The sequence below is a fragment of the Lactuca virosa genome, chromosome 6 (genome assembly GCF_052849685.1).
Source record: "Lactuca virosa cultivar CGN04683 chromosome 6, Lactuca_virosa_CGN04683_v6, whole genome shotgun sequence".
Classification (NCBI taxonomy): Eukaryota; Viridiplantae; Streptophyta; class Magnoliopsida; order Asterales; family Asteraceae; genus Lactuca; species Lactuca virosa.
The window spans coordinates 267,814,945-267,836,203 of record NC_136431.1 but is presented as its reverse complement, the minus strand read 5'-3'; positions in this window follow the sequence as shown (position 1 = coordinate 267,836,203).

Below are 21,259 nucleotides of genomic sequence, written 5' to 3'. Positions count from 1 at the left end.
GCCATGAGACCCCTCCAATGACTCAGATCTGGAAGTAGAACCCCAAGAATCCCCTTACAAATCCGAAAATGGCTTAAGAAGCCCTAAATGCACCATGACTATAGGCCCTAAAGATGAACAACCAAAAAGGAACACCAAAACAGGGGGTATTTACCTTGCTTGAGCTGAAGATGAAGTAAGATCTCTGGATCTTCACGTCCCAACTCGAAATCCCAAGCTTCCTCTTTCCTTCCAAGCTTCACAAACCAACCAAGAACACCAAAATGGCCTTAACACACACACAAACGGCTAGGGTTTCGATATCCAGCTCTAAGAGAGTGTTAGGGACAAGGGAGGCTGAGTTAAGGTGTTTATATAGGGTGCAAACCCTCAGATTTAGGGTTTTACTCGCACAGCGCCTACTCGCCGAGTCTGTCTTCCGACTCGTCGAGTAGGTTACTTAAGATGTCTGCGGATCTCGACTCTACTCGACGAGTGGGTCCTCCGACTCGTCGAGTCCCAGAGAAAAACATAAAAATGCTTGAATTAAATGCGTACCAGGAATTGGGTGCTACAAATCTCCCCCACTTATTTTAGACTTCGTCCTCGAAGTCCGCTGCTCGCTCCTGGAAAAGTTCTGGGTAATGCTCCATCATCTCGTCCACTAGCTCCCAGGTCCATTCCGAGCCCTTCCGGTGCTGCCATTGCACCTTCACGAGCTCGACCCTCTTGTTCCTCAAATCCTTCGACTTCCGGTCGAGGATTGCTACAGGTCGTTCGATGTAATTCAGACTCTCATCGACCTGAACATCCTCTAAGGGTACCACTGCTGAGTCGTCCACCAAGCACTTCCGCAACTGGGAGACGTGGAAAGTGTTGTGGATCTGGCTGAGTTCGGCTGGCAGGTCCAGCCGATACGCCACCTTGCCCACCCGGGCTATGACTTTGAAAGGTCCAATATACCTGGGGCCCAACTTTCCCCGCTTCCTGAATCGGATGACGCCTTTCCAAGGCGACACCTTCAGGAGAACCATATCCCCGACCTGGAACTCCAGGTCTGAACGACGCTTATCGGCATAACTTTTCTGCAGACTCTGTGCAGTCTGAAGTCTGCTCCTGACCTGCTGAATTCTTTCTGTCGTCTTGAGCACCACCTCGGTGCTCCCCAGGACCCTCTGGCCTACCTCGCCCCAGCATATCGGGGTCCTGCACTTCCTCCCGTATAACATCTCAAAGGGAGGACGGTCAATACTAGCGTGGTAGCTGTTGTTGTAGGAGAACTCAGCCAACGGAAGGTAAGTATCCCAACTACCACCAAAATCTAACACACACGCCCGCAGCATATCTTCCAGAGTCTGGATGGTCCGCTCGCTCTAGCCATCCGTCTGCGGGTGAAAGGCGGTGCTGAAATGCAGACGAGTACCCAACTCGTTGTGGAATTTCTTCCAAAACCTGGAAGTGAACCGAACATCCCTGTCAGAAATCACGGAGACCGGCACCCCGTGATGAGTCACCACCTCTCGAATATAAATATCGGCCAGCTTCTCGGCCGATATGCTCTCCTGGATCGGTATAAAATGGGCACTCTTGGTCAACCGATCCACGATGACCCATATGGAATCCACTCCCCGTGCGGTCCTGGGAAGCTTGGTGATGAAATCCATAGTAATATCTTCCCACTTCCGCAGGGGAATATCCAACGGCTACATCTTGTCGTGTGGCCTCTGGTGCTCGGCCTTGACCTTCCTGCAAGTCAAGCACCGCTCCACATACCATGCTACATCCCGCTTCATGTAGGGCCACAAATAATCAAGACGAAGATCCCTATACATCTTCGTCGCCCCCGGGATGAATGGAGAATCGGGATTTGTGCGCCTCCTCCATCAAGACTTGGCGCACGCCTCCGAGGTATGGAACCCACACCCTGCGGTGTAATGTCGATAATCCCCTGCTGTCGTAGTCGAAGGAGGAAACCTGACCCACTATACGCTCACTCTTACGATGTTCCTCCTTTATAGCCTCCTGCTGGGCCTCTCGGATCTGCTCCAATAACGGGGTCACTACTGTCATCCGCATGCAGATATCTCTGATCGGTTCCGCCTTGCGGCTAAGCGCATCGGCCACCACGTTGGCCTTCCCCGGGTGGTAGAGGATTTCGCAATCATAATCCTTCACCACGTCCATCCACCGACGCTGCCTCATGTTCAGATTTGGCTGATCCATGAGATACCTCAGGCTCTTGTGGTCCGTGTAAATGGTACAACGAACCCCATAGAGGTAATGACGCCAAATCTTGAGGGCGAATACAACAGCCCCGGCTCCAAATCATGCGTCGAGTAATTCGCCTTGTGAGGCTTCAGCTGCCTCGAAGCGTAGGCAATAACGTGCCCTCTCTGCATCAAAACCGCGCCTAAACCCGAAATAGACGCGTCGCGGTATACCACAAAATCCTCTACGCCCTCTGGCAGGGCCAAGATCGGCGCCTCACACAATCTCTGCCTCAGGGTCTCGAATGCGGCCTGCTGCTCAGGCCCCCAACGGAAGACTACGGCCTTCTTCGTAAGCCGAGTCAAGGGCACGGCTACCTTGGAGAAATCCTGGATGAATCTCCGATAGAGGTAATGACGCCAAATCTTGAGGGCGAATACAACAGCCCCCAGCTCCAAATCATGCGTCGAGTGATTCGCCTTGTGAGGCTTCAGCTGCCTCGAAGCGTAGGCAATAACGTGCCCTCTCTGCATCAAAACCGCGCGTAAACCCGAAAGAAACGCGTCGCGGTATACCACAAAATCCTCTACGCCCACTGGCAGGGCCAAGATCGACGCCTCACACAATCTCTGCCTCAGGGTCTCGAATGCGGCCTGCTGCTCAGGCCCCCAACGGAAGACTACGGCCTTCTTCGTAAGTCGAGTCAAGGGCACGGTGACCTTGGAGAAATCCTGGATGAATCTCCGATAGTAGCCGGCTAATCCCAGGAAACTCCGAATCTCAGATGGAGATTTCGGAACCTCCCATCTCATTACGGCCTCGACCTTGGCCGGGTCGACCAAAATCCCGTTCTGATTGACAAGGTGCCCAAGAAACTGCACCTCGCACAACCAGAACTCACACTTGGAGAACTTGGCGTACAAGCTCTCCCTCCTCAGAGTATCCAAAACCTCTCGCAGATGCTCCTCATGCTGCTCCTGCGTCTTGGAATAGACCAAGATGTCGTCGATAAATACTATCACAGACCGGTCCAGCATCGGTCTACATACGCGGTTTCATGAGATCCATGAACGCGACAGGAGCATTGGTGAGCCCGAAGGGCATCACCACGAACTCGTAATGACCATAACGAGTCCGAAACGCTGTCTTCTGCACATCCTCCTCTCTGACCCTCATCTGATGGTAACCTGAGCGCAAATCAATCTTGGAAAACCAAGATGCTCCCTGCAGCTGGTCAAAGAGGTCGTCAATCCTCGGGAGTGGGTAACGGTTCTTTACTGTTACCTTATTCAGCTCCCGGTAATCTATGCACATACGGTGCGACCCATCCTTCTTCTTGACAAACAGGATCGGGGCTCCCCAAGGCAAACTACTCGGCCTGATAAATCCCTTGTCTAGCAGCTCCTGCAGCTGCGTAGACAACTCCTGCATCTCGGGAGGAGCCAACCGGTAGGACGCCTTGGCAATCGGGGCCGCACCAGGAACCAAATCGATCCTGAACTCCACCTGACGCTCCGGGGGAATCCCAGGAAGCTCCTCCGAGAACACATCTGCGTAGTCTCGCACCACCGGGACGTCACTCACCGTCGCCCTACCCACCTCCCGGGTATCCATGACATAGGCGACATATCCTGCGCAACCCTGCTGAAGGTAACGCCTAGCCCTTGCTGCCGAACACAAAGCTGGCCCTCGCTGTGGCCTCTCGCCCGGAATCACCAGTTCTCCCCTACTTGGGGTCCTGATCCGCACCAACTGCTGCGCACAGTCGATCACCGCCCCATTGGGGCTTAGCCAATCCATGCCGATAATAACCTTGTTCCCTCGTAAAGGTATGGGAACCAAGTCTACCAGGTAGCGCTTCTCGAATAATCTCAGCACACAATCTCGGAATACCGCTGATGCTCGCACCGATCGATCATCGGCACTCTCTACCCCTAGAGGGCAATCCAACATACCTGAAGACTCGGGAAACCTCTTGCTGAGCGCAAGAGAAACAAATGATCGGGTAGCACCCGAATCAAACAATACCTGAACTGGGATACCGTTCACATGGAACGATCCTAAACAGAGCACGTATCAATATCATATACATCATATAAATAAATCAGAGGGAAAGAATCATACCTGTCACCACGTCGGGTGCAGCGCGTGCCTCCTCTTTCGTCAATTGGAAAGCCCGACTCCTCACCACTGGAGCCTCTGCCTTGCCCTGCCGGCCATCCGTAATCCGCAGCGTCGCTGGAGTTGGCGCCTTCATTGGCGCTGTTGCTGCTGTCAACTGGGGGCAACTGGCCTTCTTGTGGCCCCTCTGGTTGTAGTAGAAACACAACAACTCAGATGTCTCAATAGTGGGTGCAGGGGCGGTACAATCCCTGCTGATATGCCCCGTCTTGCCGCACTTGTAGCAGCCAGACGATCCCATCCTGCACGCTCCCTCATGAGACATGCCGCACTTCTTGCAGCGGCCCTGTCCCGGCTGGCCTTTCGGCCTCCCATCTAGCCCCTTGGGTTTCTTCCCCGAAGCCCCAGTCACCAATCCCTCCTCAGCTTTCCTCTTAACAATGTGCTCTAGGTCAATCTCTCTCTCCCTCGCCCTGGAAATCATAGAATCCAGGGTGGGACAAACGGAGAAGCTGACATGCTCACGAATGTCGGCCTGCAGCATGTCGTGGTAGCGGGTCCTCCTCATATCCTCATCTCCCGCATACTGAGGCACCAATAAAGCCCTCTCTCGAAACTTGGCGGTGATCTCCGCCACGGACTCAGTCGTCTGCCTCATATCGAGAAACTCCCGGGCTAGTCGCTGGAGCTCCACAGCGGGTGCGAACTCAGCCCGGAACCTGGTCACGAAGTCCGGCCATGTCATAGCCTCAATAGCTGAGGCTCCCAGGGAGTCACCGACCGACTCCCACCAATCTCTGGCTCTGTCTCTCAAACATCCTGCTGCATATCTCACCTTCGACCCCTCAGGGCAGAAGCTGGTCAACTGTGCAGACTCGATGTCTGCAATCCACCGTCTGGCCACAATGGGGTCCTTCGCCCCATGGAAGTCCGGCGCACCACTGCCCCTGAAGTCCTTAAAGGACAATATGCGTGATCCCGACTGGCTGGTCGCCATGTCGCTCCTGAATGCCCGGAGGCGATCCTCCATCAGCTCGACAATTCCTTCCTTGATCGACCCAAAGATGACCGGGGTCGCATCAAGGATGCCTCTAGTGATCTCGGACGCGATAAACTCGCGTAGCCTCTCATCCACTGGTTCGGAACCTGAGCCCGAACCCGATCCCTCTCCTGAACTGCCAATTGCTGGCCTCGAACGTAGTACCACCATTCTGCAATACATAACGACAACCGTCAGTGATAATGATACATCTAGAGGGATCTCACCTGTCACAAGTTCCCTGGTCTTGCCTCAGCTTTCCTCGGTTCAAGTACGGATCCTCTGCTTTCAGTAGTACGGGACCCATACTACCTTCCACATCTATCCACACTTTCCTCAAGAACTGCCTCGACTCCACCAAGTCCCTTCTACTACTACTGCTGATCTCATGCTAATCTCGTCCTAGGCTTGCCCTAGGTAATCGCCAACCCACTCTCCGCCATCAGCTGCATAAGAAGTCCCTGCTTTCTTCCCCTAACTAGCTCGCGAATACTATTACATATTACTCAGACTAGATAATTCTTCGAATGAGAGATCCTACCCTACAACGGTTAGACTCAAAAAAGAGCTGCGAAACAGAGCTAGACCCAACCTTCTGGAATTATTTAGTCCTTGCAATATGTAACTTAACATATTCGTTTACTAGTTAGTGAAATACAACTAGAACTCCTAAAAGCACAAAGCAAGCAGCATTCGGGCATTGAGTACACATAATCAAGTATATACTACTCTGGCTATCATACTGACTAATCTGTACTAGCATGCAGTTCTCAATAAGCTGGTACGCATATAATAGGCACATAAAGCACCCTTCCTAGATCCTTAGCCTTAAACTAGCATGTTGTTCTACTGAACTGAAACTGATAATCATAACATAAACTTGTATGGGTACTTTGGGGAATACTTAATTGAGCTCGGCCGGTCGCGCACATCACACACTTTGTTCTTTTTCAAAACTCTTTATCTTAACTATTAGAAAAAGAACATTTTCTTTTGTAAAAATCTTTTAGTCCCTCGATTTGAGTCCAGACACTCCCGAAGGTGCGTCCGAATCCCTCAAACCAGGGCTCTGATACCAACTTGTAACAGCCCAATTTTCACGCCCAAAATTTCATTTTTAGAAATTACTCTAATTAAAACATTCGTAGGAAAATACTGTCGAATCATAACATCTCATAAAACAATGTATCATGTTTGAAAACCCAAATCATAAAATAGTAATAATGTCAGAGTACAATCCCAAGAAATCTCATAGTGCGGAATCTGAGGTGTGTGTGTAATGTGCAGCTACCGCGCCGGCTCCTTCCCCTTTGCTGAAGAGGTACCTGAAACAAAACTGAAAACTGTAAGCACGAAGCTTAGTGAGTTCCCCCATAATACCACATACCATACACATATAAGGAACAGCTAGGAGATACGGGCCCCGCCCACACTCATGGCGATACGGGCCCCGCCCACACGCCGCTAGCTGGGAGATACAGGCCCCGCCCACACTCCGTTGGTAAGGAGATACGAGCCCCGCCCACACTCTGATATCACTGAGGTACGGGCCCCGCCCACGCTCAGCTACCTAATCAAACATACAAGTATCACACAGACAACAAGTATAACTAAATCTATCATACAAGCATATATCATAATCAAACTCAACTATGAGATACGGGCTCTGCCCACACTCCGATACTAACATATCGTATATATGGGCCGGCCTTGGTGCCTTAGACCCGTTCCTACTGGAAGGAAACTCACCTCAACGAGTAGCTGCTGATAATCTGTGCGGGGGAATCTCTGACTGCTGCTGCTCCGGAAATCCTCCGGCTATATTCCCCACAAAACACTTAATCAAAATCTGGTATCTACCCTTTAGGGTAAAATGACCATTTTACCCCAGACCAAGTCCAAGTCAAAGTCAAAGTCAAAGTCAAACTCAACGTCAAAGTCAACTTCCAATTGACCCGACTCGCCGAGTTAGGTCGTCAACTCGTCGAGTCCCTACCTCTTCAAATGTTCTCTTCCACGTCCCTACTCGTCGAGTTTAGCGATGACTCGACGAGTTCTCCTTCTAACACCACCTCAGATGAACCTTCATCCGACTCGCCGAGCGGTATGAACACTCGTCGAGCCCGTCTTCATCCTAAGAACTCGTCCTGTCCTCGACTCGCCGAGTTGTATGAACAACTCGTTGAGTTCATCTTCAAGGGTTGGGAGATTGCCTTGGACTCGCCGAGTCTGCCCGTGCATTCGTCGAGTCCTATGAACTCCAGGTCTTCCAAACACGTCTAAACAGCTATGGGACTCCCTCTTCTAACAACTGGCCATCGCAGAAGGGGTTAAGATGGCTGAAAGCGCACCGACTCGCCGAGTCCCAAGAACGACTCGTCGAGTCCAACCTTGACCATTTTTATACAGTCGATCTAAATGGGATTTAACACACCAAAACCATAGATCTGGCCTCCTAATGTCCATTTTATACGTAAAGCTCCATACTTGATGCACATGCATGGGGTTTTTAGCTCAAAAGTCCATAGAAGGTGCTCTACAATGTGCATGGGGCTCTCATGGCCATAAAGTTGGCACCTTTATGCCATGAGACCCCTCCAATGACTCAGATCTGGAAGTAGAACTCCAAGAATCCCCTTACAAATCCGAAAATGGCTTAAGAAGCCCTAAATGCACCATGACTATAGGCCCTAAAGATGAACAACCAAAAAGGAAGACCAAAACAGGGGGCATTTACCTTGCTTGAGCTAAAGATGAAGTAAGATCTCTGGATCTTCAAGTCCCAACTCGAAATCCCAAGCTTGCTCTTTCCTTCCAAGCTTCACAAACCAACCAAGAACACCAAAATGGCCTTAACACACACACAAACGGCTATGGTTTCGATATCCAGCTCTAAGAGAGTGTTAGGGACAAGGGAGGCTGAGTTAAGGTGTTTATATAGGGTGCAAACCCTCAGATTTAGGGTTTTACTCGCACAGCGCCTACTCGCCGAGTCCGTCTTCCGACTCGTCGAGTAGGTTAGTTAAGATGTCTGCGGATCTCGACTCTACTCGACGAGTGGGTCCTCCGACTCGTCGAGTCCCAGAGAAAAACATAAAAATGCTTGAATTAAATTCGTACCAGGAATTGGGTGCTACAAGACCCATCTTGAACCAACAACTAATACTCTTTCTGGTATTGGCACTAATGTCACACCCCCAAACCAAGGATGGCGGAAACGTCCGGGGGTGGAGGACTTCATGCATAGTATCACAACAACGAGTATAATAGTGCTCAAAGTAAATACAACCATCATAAATATAATTGAAAAGGTTACACCATAGAATAAGTTTACATGTTTCAAAATCAATTACATTATGATGACAAAATGAACTATTTGACGATTTATCGTCCCATCCTCAAAATGCTGTTGATTTTCCTGTTTCTCTGATTTCCTGGGAATACAAGTAGTTTTGAAAAAGTGTCAACAATTAAGTTGGTGAGTTCATAAGAGTTTTGTTTGAGAAAGAAACCGTTTTCCATGTAAAGGCAACAAAGTATGTTTCCAGAAAATCGAATATTTTCTTTATTAAGTGAAATGAATGCTTCTATGTTATGCGATAATGAACCCTAGAAAGACCCATAGATTCCTTCTATAATCGCCCAGTGTATATAAGTTATATAAAATTTAAGTTAAATAAACCGTCGAATATAATGGGTCTGCCCTAGGTCCACAACCAAACAAGGAACAGGAAGTAAGGCGGGCCCACCAATTCTAAGTCGATTATGACTAGATTCTTATATAACTCTAGCATATACACTTAGCAATTATAGCTGAAGTCTAACAATTCTAGATGAAATATAGTTTTTAACAGAGATATGATTCCAAAGAAAATCCTATATTTTCCTTATAAGAGTTACGTGGTCCTAAATCCCAGGACCGAAAATAAACAAGTATTTTCCATACTTAAAGATATAAAAGTGGTTTTAAATCGGCATAAAACCCTTTTTAAAGTTAGGTAGTCCTAAATCCCAGGACCGAAAATAAACAAGTATTTTACCATACTTAAAGTAATTCTCGCAAGTTTAAATCGGCATAAACTCGTTTAGTTTAGAAGTAAAACCCCTTTTCAAAGTAGAAGTTTCCATGTAAACGTAAAAGATTGTTAGTAACCTATGTGAGTCGCTATAACCATACTATGACGAGAAATAACCTGCACAACGTTTTTCAGACGTTAAGATACTATGACTCTTGTCACCCGTAGACCTGCAGGTCCCACTGTAGCTAGCAGCAAGGTGTGGGGTGTCAAACCCAATATAGATCTATACACAATTATCACGCTCTCCCTACAAGAGACTCTGGTTATAACTTACAGGAATTGGGATCCCGTACTCGAACGTACGGGGAGAGAATTGCCTCACAACCTAAGTTAACTAGTTTACACATAGTTTGATATTAAAACCTCTTCCGTGAAGGAAGTAAAATCACCTTTTCTGGATAAATTAGTGATATTAAATCCTTAACTATTACTATTATAGTTTATTACGTAAGATATTAAAAACCCATTTGTTTTGAGAGTAAAACCTTTTTCATGTAGTAAAAATCCATAAACTATACTTATTGAAGTTTATTATATGTATTCGAAATGAATGAGTAAACCTTATCATGAATGACTAAATTTTAGTTTATGATAATAAACTAACAAGAAAATACATTCAATATTTAGAACTTATTGTTATACACTTTGCTCAACATAATACAAAGTGTTATGAAAGTTATAAGCTGTTAACTAGTTTTTAACCGTTCTGCACTGTTTTAGAAAAATCATAGAAAAATCATACGAAGTCGAAAACTGAATCCGTAAATTCTGAGAGTTCATAAAATGTGTCTAGTTTGTTCATAATTTTTATTATGATTTTTGAAAGCCTTTAACTTTTGTTAAAATGTTCATATTCACAGACTGGTCCGAATTCGTTTTTGAAATGATAGGCAGGTTTGTAAAAATCACCATAATTTGTAGAAAAATCGTATGGAGATGTGCAAGTAGTCATTTTAAAGGTATGAACCTGAAATATTTGCATATTATACAGTTTTGAAAGATATTAAGTTTAAGTTAGTCAAAACAGTCCGTGAATAAGACTCAACTTTTCTGATGAAAGCTGTTGTTTGAGTTTAGTTTAGTTTTTGGTATTTTAACTTGTATTCCCCCTGAAAACTGAAGAAAACATGAAAATGTAGGGGTATGAACTCACCTTGAGTGATTTCAGTAGATGGATGATGGAGAAAGGTAGTGTTCAACTCAAGAATACTTGGGAGATGCTTGAAGATTTGAAGATCTAACACAAATATGACGATATTTGTGTAAACAATCTATGATTTTGATGAAGGATAGTAGAATATCTAAGTGTAGGAGGAAGATACTTACCAAATGTGGAGGAAAAACCTAAGACAAGCCTTTGAATCTCGAATTTTTAGAGAGAGAAAGTGGGAGAGAGGTGTTTGTTTTTCTTAAGAAGGAGTGAATAAAGTGGGAGGAGAGAGGAGGATATCTCCAGCTTTTGTTCAAGATTATGGTTGAAAAAGAGTGGGAAAAGGACAATGATTGACTAGGTATGGGTGAAATGACAAGGGTGGTTAATGGAGTGGGCATGGGGGTTGCTTGTGCCATACACTAAGGCAAAGTCAACACTCCACCAATAATATTCCACCCACTCTTCTTGGATAAGGATTATGCCCCAAAACGTGATTAATTATGAAATAAGAGGTTTTATATGTTAAAATATGATTTTGGGTGAAAATCCCGCGTTAAAATCTCGAAAAACGGGCTCAAAACGCTAAAAATATTGAAAACCGGGAAAAAACTGCCAAATTCCGAAATTCAGGCCGAGGATGCGAAGGTTCGGCTCCTTAGGAGCTTAGAACCAAAAGTGAGGCTTGGTTGTGCATGGGAACTGAGAGTAGAAGAGGAACCGAGAGTGGCGGTTTGGCTACGCGGGTCGCTTCTCGGACCGAAGATCAAGTCCTCTCGGACCGAAGGTCAAGCCCTCTCGGGCCGAAGGTGGGAAGAGGAGAGTCTCGGTTCGGATTTGTCAAGGGACCGAAATAGACCGACCGCTCGGTCCATTTCGGTTGAGAGGGTTTCGGTTCTCAGGAGGTTCGGCTCCTAAGAGGTTCGGCTCCTAAGAGGAGTTTCGGTTCCTAAGAGGAGTTTCGGCTCCTTAAGGCTGTTTTTCGCGTAGACTTCCGTTTTCGAGCTGTTTTCGTCAAATTCGAGGGTCGGGATGCCCCGAGTGATTATAAAAAGTTGAGAGAGATTTTGAGAGAGATTTGGGAGAGATTTGTCATACTTGGAGAGATTTCTCATACAGAGAGAGATTTTGAGAGAGATTTGGGAGAGATTTGTCATACTTGGAGAGATTTCTCATACAGAGAGAGATTTGGGAGAGATTTCACATTCTTAGAGAGATTTCTCATACAGAGAGAGATTTGGGAGAGATTTCACATTCTTGGAGAGATTTCTCATACAGAGGGAGATTTGGGAGAGGTTTCACATTCTTGGAGAGATTTCTCATACGGAGAGAGATTTGGGAGAGATTTCACATTCTTGGAGAGATTTCTCATACAGAGAGAGATTTGGGAGAGATTTCACATTCTTGGAGAGATTTCTCATACAGAGAGAGATTTGGGAGAGATTTCTCATACAGAGAGAGATTTGGGAGAGATTTCACACACTTGGAGAGATTTCTCATACTTAGAGAGTTTTGGGAGAGATTTTACACACTTGGAGAGATTTCTCATACTTAGAGAGTTTTGGGAGAGTTAGAGTGAAAGAGATTGGGAGAGACTTCTTTTGTGACCTTTTTGAGTGTTTGGCTTTGTAACGCAAGGTCTGTAAACCTCGTTAAGTCTTGTTATGATTGTTATATGCCCCCGAGGGTTAAGGAATAATGTTTTATCGAGTAGATTCATCACTTACCCTGATTAGGGTTTAGAATTTTCGAACACGTGAAAACTCTAAGTGATACTTTATATTAAGATTGTGAGTAGGTACAATAAGAGTCATGATGGAAACCCTAATATACAAGGGTTAGATGAGTTGACCGGTTTGACTTGTTGACTTTAGTTGACTTCGACTTGGCCAAAAATTAAGGGTTGTCATAACTAAGTCCCACACGTTGTTGCGTTTAAATTCAGCTAACTCTTCTTGCATTGCTTTTACCCAATCTGCATCTTGTAGAGCCTATTTGATTCCTTTAGGCTTTATCATGGATAGAAAGCTTGCATATAGACATTCATTCTTGGTTGTTGAATGAGTTACTACTCCAAAATCTAGATCACCTATGATTTGATCGACTGGATGATCCTTTGTCCATTTTGTGAGGCGAGCTTCCATATGGATTTGAGGAGTGCAAACTACCTCATATTGTTCTCTTGGACGAGGAGGGTAGTCAGAAGTGAATGTTCCTTCAAAAAGATCGTCTTGGAAGAGTCCAGAACTACCTGAAACAGGTGGTTCCCCCTCAACTGTTGCATGCTTGAATTCAACAGATGGAGTATATGTGAAGGAACTTGAGGGACTGGAACCAGTCGAGTGGGGTTCCCCCTGAAACCATGGATTGGATGGTTGGGAGGATTCTAAAGTACCTTTAAGAATGGAACCGTTCAAAGGTGGTTCCCCCTCGAAAGATGCAGTGACTGGTGTTATGACTGGTCCAGATTGATGGGAGGGTGGGGAAGAAGGTTTAGAAGATTCTAAATGACTTTTAGAAATAGAGTCATTCGAAGATGGTTCTCCCTCAACCGGAGCTTTGGTGGAACTTGAGACTTTTCATGATTGAGGAGGTTGAGAGACATCAGGAGAAGCTGTTTTCGTGAGCTTTTCTGATTCTAGGGCAGAAGGTTAAGTTGGAAAGAGGAAATCAAAATCTATTTCAATAGCTTGGACTGGAGTAGAAGCATTAACAGGTGATGGCTGATTCATTTTATCAAATGGTACTACCATTTGAGGACCAAAGTGGTTTGGATCCAGAACTGTGACAACCGTCGAATTCAAATCAAAGTCAAAGTCAACAAGTCAAACCGGTCAAACTTAATTAGTACTTGTATGCTAAAAGTTATTCTATGTATAAAAAAATGTGCATTTGTATGTCAAGAATTCAAGTGTCTCGAAGAATCTATGTGTTTATCCATGTAAAAACCGTAAAAAGGGAGTTAAACGCATCAAAACACGACTAAGGACCCTTTCGGGGACTTAAAACAATCATAAACGAAGCATAACGGGGTTCACGAACCTTGCATTACGAGATTATACGATAATAATGGCTAAGATTAAATCTCTCCCAAATCTCTCCAAGTATGTGAAATCTCTCCCAAATCTCTCCAAGTATGTGAAATCTCTCCCAAATCTCTCCAAGTATGTGAAATCTCTCCAACTGTGTGAAATCTCTCCCAAATCTCTCCAATTATGTGAAATCTCTCCAACTGTGTGAAATCTCTCCCAAATCTCTCCAATTATGTGAAATCTCTCCCAAATCTCTCTCAAAATCTCTCTCAACTTTTTATAGTCATCCAGACCCTTAACTTGGCCAAAAACCGCTTGAAACGGAGAGTTATATCGAAAAACAGCTAATTAGGGCTGAAACCCTTCTTAGGAACCGAACCTCCTAGGAACCGAACCTCTTAGGAGCCGAACCCTCCTATTAGAGCCGAAGATGTCAGAACCGAAGTGTCAGAAGCGAAACAGCCTTCTCGGACCGAACTAGGCATGCAGGACCGAAGCCTCCCTACAACCGAAATAGGCCGAACCCTCGGTCCATTTCGGTTCCATAGCCATTTCGGACCGAGCCTCCACCTTCGGTCCCTCCTCTCGCACCTTCGGTCCCTTCTCCCTTCTCTCGGTTCCTTCTCCCCTCCTCTCGGTTCTCACCCTTTAAGAGCCAAACCTCGCAGGTTCGGTCCATAATGCCCGGTTTTCGACTACTTTCGCTTCCTAAGCTCGTTTTTGACGGGATGTTTTCACCAAATTCATATTTTTACCATATTTAACCCCCAAAACTCATATTTTATTTACTTTTCAAGGATTTATTAATTAAAAATCATTATTTTATAATAAGAGGAGTATTCTACCCCACAAGTGGGTCAAGTGTGCCCACTTGCCTCCATGTGTCATCCTCTCATTAGCCAACATTATCCACATCACACAAACCAAGGCAAACATCACTTCAAACTTACAAGTTGCTCCAGCAACCTTCAATATATATAGAAATCCCTGGAGGATTTCTTGGCTTACTTGATCATTTCAAACACTTACACTTCTCAAAACACCAAAAGAGCCTCATTTTCTCTCTACTTCCCACCACTTTTTGGAAGTGTTCTTGAGCTACTACTTCACTTTTTGGTAAGTATTTCATCTAAACGCAGGTGTCATTCCATGTTTTCCTAACATCCGTGAATCATCTACACACATTTAACACCAAAAGTCGTTCTTAGGATCATCCAAGCTTTCACGTGTTCATCAAGTGTTCTGGACTTGATACTCTTCGTCTTCGACCTTCCATTCTTCAAGAAATTACTCAAGGTGAGTTCATACCCCTACATTTTCCCGTTTTCTTTAGTTTTCAGGGGGGGGGGGGGGGAATACAAGTTAAAATACCAAAACATATTTGAAACTTAACTTTACACCTTACAACAGAAAAGTTGTGACCTGTTCACGAACTGTTTTACCCAACTTAAACTTAATATTTTTCAACACTATTTAATATGCATGTAGTTCAGGTTTATACCTTTAAAATGACTACTTGTACATCTCCATAAGGTTTTTCTACAATTTATGGTGATTTTTACAAAATTGCCTATCACTGCAGCATCAAAGTCGGACCAGGTTGTGAAGATGAACATTTTCACCCTGGTTTGAGACCACCAAAAATTATAGGAAAATTTATGCATACATTAGACTCTTTTTCCAAATGCTCAGAGTTTACGGATTCAGTTTCCGACTTACGATGATTTTTCTATAAATATTCTAAAACAGTGACAGTTAAGGATAAAAATTGTCAAATACATGTTTAAGAGTTATTCACACCTTGTAACATGCTGAGCAAGGTGTGTACGATTTACACTTAGTATTTTAAATATCATTTTATGGAAATACAAAGACATGCATAACAAGGTTTCATTCAAACACACACCACTTTTGATAAACTATAATAGGTATAGTTTGAGCAGTTCGTTTGACAAAGAAAACAATAACTCAATCGACTTACAAAACAAGTATTTCATTACACACTACGTGAACTTGTTAATAAATAAATTTGTGAGACATTCTCCTTCGGGGTACTCTTAACTACCACAGTAAAGTCCTGTAGTTATAATCAGAATCTCCTGGAGGGAGAGCGTGATAGTTGTGTATAGATCTATATTTGGTCTGACAAACCCGCACCTAAGTTGCTAGCAACAGCTAGACCGCCAGGTCTGGGGTGACAAGTGTCATAACATTCCGACGCCTGAAGAACGTCGAGTACAAGGTCTTCGAGTTTAGTATGGTTATAACATGTCACATGGAAAATTAACAAAACACACAGTTCACAGGGATTTTAGGAGTTTTATTTAAATATAAAACCACACACACACAAGTATGACAATTTACTTACATACACTAAATCTTGGTTCAGTTAAGACTATAACAACCCATTAAAAAATATTGGATTTTCTGGAAACAAACTTGTAACAAACAAAAAGGAACATCATTCATTTTTCATTCATAAATTTGCTTATGAACTCACCAGCTTTATGCTGATACTCTTTCAAAAACAACTTGTATTCTCAGGTAATCAGTAATACAGGTAATCACAAGAATTCTGAAGTCAAGACGCTAAGGCGTAGATTCTTTTGATATATTTTGACATCATATGTAATTTATTTGGAAACATGTACTTGTGAAACAATGTAACCTTTTAAATTATATTTATGATGGTTGTGTTTACTTTCTTCACTATGGTTATGATACTGAGCATGGCGTCCTTCGCCCCCGAACGTTTCCGTCGTTCTGGTTTGGGGGTGTGACAAGAACCCTTACATAACTTTCATCAAAAGTGACATCACTGTTTTCCTCTATCACCCTGGTTCTTTTGTTCAGAACTCTATAGGCTGCAGCATGAAGACAATATCCAAGAAAGATACCTTCATTAGCCTTGGGTGCAAATTTCCCTAGTTGATCCCTATTGTTCTTGATGTAAAAACGACAACCAAAGATGTGAATGAATTTGACGTTGGGCTTCCTCTTGTTCATTGCTTCATAGGGAGTGACTTCAAGCCTGTTGTTGATTAGGGATCTGTTTTGAGTGAAACACGCAGTTGCGGTGGCTTCAGCCCAGAAGTATTGTGGTAGGTTTGCGAAGATCAACATTGATCGAGCAGCTTCACATAGTGTCCGATTCTTCCGTTCAACTACACCATTTTATTGTGGAGTGTAGGGTGCAAAAAAATTGTGCGCGATGCCTTTGGATACAAGAAAGCTATCTAAGGCGTTGTTCTTGAATTCGCCACCATTGTCACTTCTCATTCTTCTAAGTAGCTTGCCTACCCTAACTTCTATGTAGAATGAAGTTAATTAGCTCATTGGTGGTTTCAGATTTGTTTTGCAGAAAGTACACCCAAGTGAATTTGGTGTGGTCGTCCACAATCACAAGAATGTATCTCTTACCACTTAGGCTAGGAACTGTGGTGGGACCACACAGATCAATATGTATAAGCTGAAGAGGTTCAGATATACTGTGTTCTGTTATACTTTTGTGCGGAGATTTGGAAATTTTTCCTTGTTCACAGGCAGCACAAAGTATATCATTGTCAAGTTTTAACAATGGTAGGCCTCTAACAAGATCCTTTCCAATGAGTTTGTAGATATAACCAAAGTTGAGGTGGGAGAGTCTTCTATGCCACAACCAACTGATGTCAGAGGCAGCTTTGGAAAGAATACAAATATATGGGGTTCCCTCAATTAGTTCAATATCAAGAGGATACATGTTCCCATTTCGTGGGGAATCAACAAGGATGCGCTTGTTGGTATCCATAATCAAACTATTGGTTTTGGTGAACAATACCTCATGATCATTGTCACACAGTTGTGCAACACTGATAAGGTTATGTTTAAGACCGTCTACATACGCTACACGCTTAACGGTAAAGTTCTCGTTTGATATGTTTCCATGTCCCATAACTTCTCCCTTCATGTTGTTTCCAAAAGTAACATACTGACCTGGCGTTGTGATCTTGAAATCTCTGAGATATCCTTTGTTCCCAGTCATGTGCCTGGAGCATCCACTGTCAATGTACCATGTATCGTTGTGTGGTACCCCGACACAAGAAGCCTGCATTTAGAGAGAAGGTTTAGGCACCCATGTTTGTTTGGGTCCTTGAGTGTTAGCTTCCTTCGGACTTGTGGGAGTTGGGACAGTCTTTTTGTTGTTTTGCATCAACCACTTTGGGTTTTGCTTGCTTTTTAGAGACCTTGGTTTTGACCTTTTTAGTGGTCTTCTTTTGAGATTTAGTCTGTGGGAAGAATGGAGAGTTGGTGAACTGTGTAAGAATTCATAGAGAGGGAAATCCATGGTTCACAGGCATTCCAAATTGATCAAACATGGGAAACTGGGTATTTCCCCCGAATTGAGTGATCATTGGAAACCCAGAGTCTCCCCCAAACATGTGATTCCCTCCTATGGACGGAGAAAAACCACAATATGGACTAAGAATAGAATTCATAGGGTAATTACTATTCTGATACATGAAAGGGTTGGTTTGAATAGGTCTTGGTCTCATCATTTCAGACAAATCAGGAAGATTGTTTGGTCTGAAATTATTCTGATAGTGAGTTCCAGTTTGGTTTGGAAATCCAGAATTTGAAAAGGAAGCTGAGGTTCTTTGAGTCCTTGAAGTTTTGGGAGGACTGGTATGTCTGGTCTTCCTTTAGCTTGGCTTAGCCTTAGGTACTCTCTTGGTCTTCCTGTCCTTGTCATTATTTGTAGTCTTAACCACTTTGGGTTTTGAAGGATGGACTACAGTTGGACCTTGTTCTTTAGAGACATCAAGTTTCTCTTTTCCCTTGTCTTTAGAGACATTAGTTGGATTTACAATTATCTCCTGTTGTTTAGGACTGGGTAAAGAGATTTTGATTGGAACAAAAGATCTCTTGAGTATTTCAACAACAGTTTTCTCATTATTCACAGTCTTCAAGGTTTCATCCTTGTTGACTGGAATTGGAGACTTCGCAGTCTGTTGTTTCTTAGAATATTTACATCCTAAGTCCTTTGTCCCAGAGACAGAAGCATTAAGAGATGGAAATGTTTCTTGACTGAGGAATTCAATGGGTTCAGTCTTGGAATATCCTATTGGCTCGTTTGATTTGGGCTGTTTATCACTAGATTTAGAGTCATGGATATTTGATTGTTCAATAGTGGCATCTTCTAAATTGAAACTTTCCACGGTGGGACATTAAAGAGAGAATTTAACTGGAGAGTCAGACTTAGTGACCATGTCTAGAAGATCATGAGATGATGGGACTTCCAATGGGATGCTTGAGAATGAAGTGACATATACATCAGGACTGCAAGTTACCACCTCTTCTTGATCCTCATTGTCTCCAGTAAAGAGACTTGGATCACATGGTAACAACTCTGGTTGAGTATTGAGACCCATGATTTCCTTGTTCATTTCATCATAACCAAGACCATATTTGATCCATGATGGTTTTGGTCCCTTAAGAATAGCATGCGAGTTCTGTTCAACAAGGGTTTTGGATGCCTTATAACTATTGATTTTTGTATTGATTTGGGCGTACATCTCACGATTGTCTTTTTCAATAATGTCACGTTGATCCAATACAATTTCATATTGTTCAACTGACGTAATATGTGCCTCAGTTTTGATTGCGAGGTCATTTTCTAACTTAGCCATACGACATCTCAATTCTTCAAGTCTGAACTGAGTATCGGTCAGTTCATCTTTGTAATAACTGACACGATATTCAGCGTTGGTGACATATTCTTTGATTATTTTAGAAATATGGTCAATGTTATCAAGAAAAGGCTCACTAGTTAAATGATTATCACGAAGCATAAAGCGTACCTTTTCAAAAACTTGTTGATGGAGAGGAGAAGGCTCTTTGTCATCATCTGTTTCCCAGACTTCCACGTTTGAGTTTCCATGACCATGAAAGCTTTGTCTTTTGACTTCTTCTTGATCTGCTCCGCTTTTTGAAGGTAGTATGCTTCGTCTTTGACCTTCTTGATTTTCATTTTTCAATCCTTGGCAAAATGATTTTCACCTTGATAGTTGTGGCACCTGATTACTTCATTATCTTCATGGGACTTCAACTTGTTATCTTGAACCCTTGAGTTCATCCTCTGAGAATTATAACTTTCAGAATTTAAATTCTGAGAGTTGAAGCTTTGTTGACTGTTGCTTCCTCCTTAGAAGTTTCCGGAGTTCCGATGATAGTGTTGGGGTTGTTGATAACTTTGTGCTCTAAAGTTCCCAGTTGGCTTGTTCACAAACTTCTTGAAGTTTGGATTGAACTTGGTCAGTAGCGCCATACATTCTTCATACTCCATTTCCTCATTGATTTGAGGAGATTCCATTATGGTTCCAATGAAAGCTTGATGATTAGCCATGTATCCATTTGTGATCTAAAGAGGTTGTTGAGTTGGCATGTATGGATTATGGTTGTACTGTTGAGCCATACTCGAACTTTGATAAGGATACGCTCCATATCCTTGGTTGGCAAACTAATCAGCAAAGTGATTTGGGATTGGACTGTGATGTGAAATCAAGTTTTGAGAATGATTTGCCATGGGTGCTGAATTTCCCAGGGAAAGTCCTTGATTATCAAAGGGAGTTGCTTGATCTAGCTTGTTGACTTTCGGCTCATGTTGTTGCAGTTCAGCATATAGATCAAACAGAGACATGGTGTCTAGACATCGGATACAGGAACTATAATGTCCTTCAGAAATTCTGGAGTATGTTTCCCAGTGGAGATGAAGGTCCAGACGTCAGAGTCATGACCTTCCAGGTAGTATTTGATGCGATCTTCCCATGAAGTGTATTCACTAGGAACAAGGATAGGTGCATGATTTCCTTCTCCAAGACTGTTTGCAACTGAAACTTAATAGAGAACATTTTGGTTTTGATTCACACTTGCCATTGAGAACAGGTGATACTAGTTTGAAACTTGAAAAAGTGTTTTTGTGAAAAATTTTCTAAGTCTCAAAGTCAATCACTCGAGCTCTGATACCAATAGAAGAAATGACAAAAATTCAGTAAACATAGACTAGAATAGTCCAAGTAAACAGAGTTTCAGAATCGTCAAGTGGCAAGTAGTGCGGAAAATAAAGAGTTGTGAATCAATCAAATTAATAGAAAAACGTTTTTTGACTTAAGATCAATGATTCAAATGTGGCTTATATACATGAAGATTCAGTTACAAGTGTTTGAATGTAAAACACACACTAAAACTCTCAAATGGCTCTGAAGACTAGTCTAGGTGGCAATTGTGCAGAATGAGCAGGAATGATCAGAAAAGAGCTACTTTATAATGGATCCCATGGGGCCTATTTATAGGCTTTTGAAAAGCCCATGACATGGCTTGACCAATCAGGTGTTGACACGTCATCAAGACTTAGTCATCAATTGACACATTTGCCCTACTTAACGGATAATGGATGGAATATTCTAATTTCGTTAGTATTCCGTTAGGGTTCCATCCAAGTTATGATTTTTCATAATTCTTGAACCTTCTTGATCAACATTGAAAATGTGCTGAGCAATATGAGCATCATGTTGCTCAATTGTCTTCTTAGATGTCATCAACTTCCAGAAGTGTTGTTGATCATGTTGAGTAGTTTCTTGAATGTTGGACTGTGTCTTGAACTTGAAGATGTACG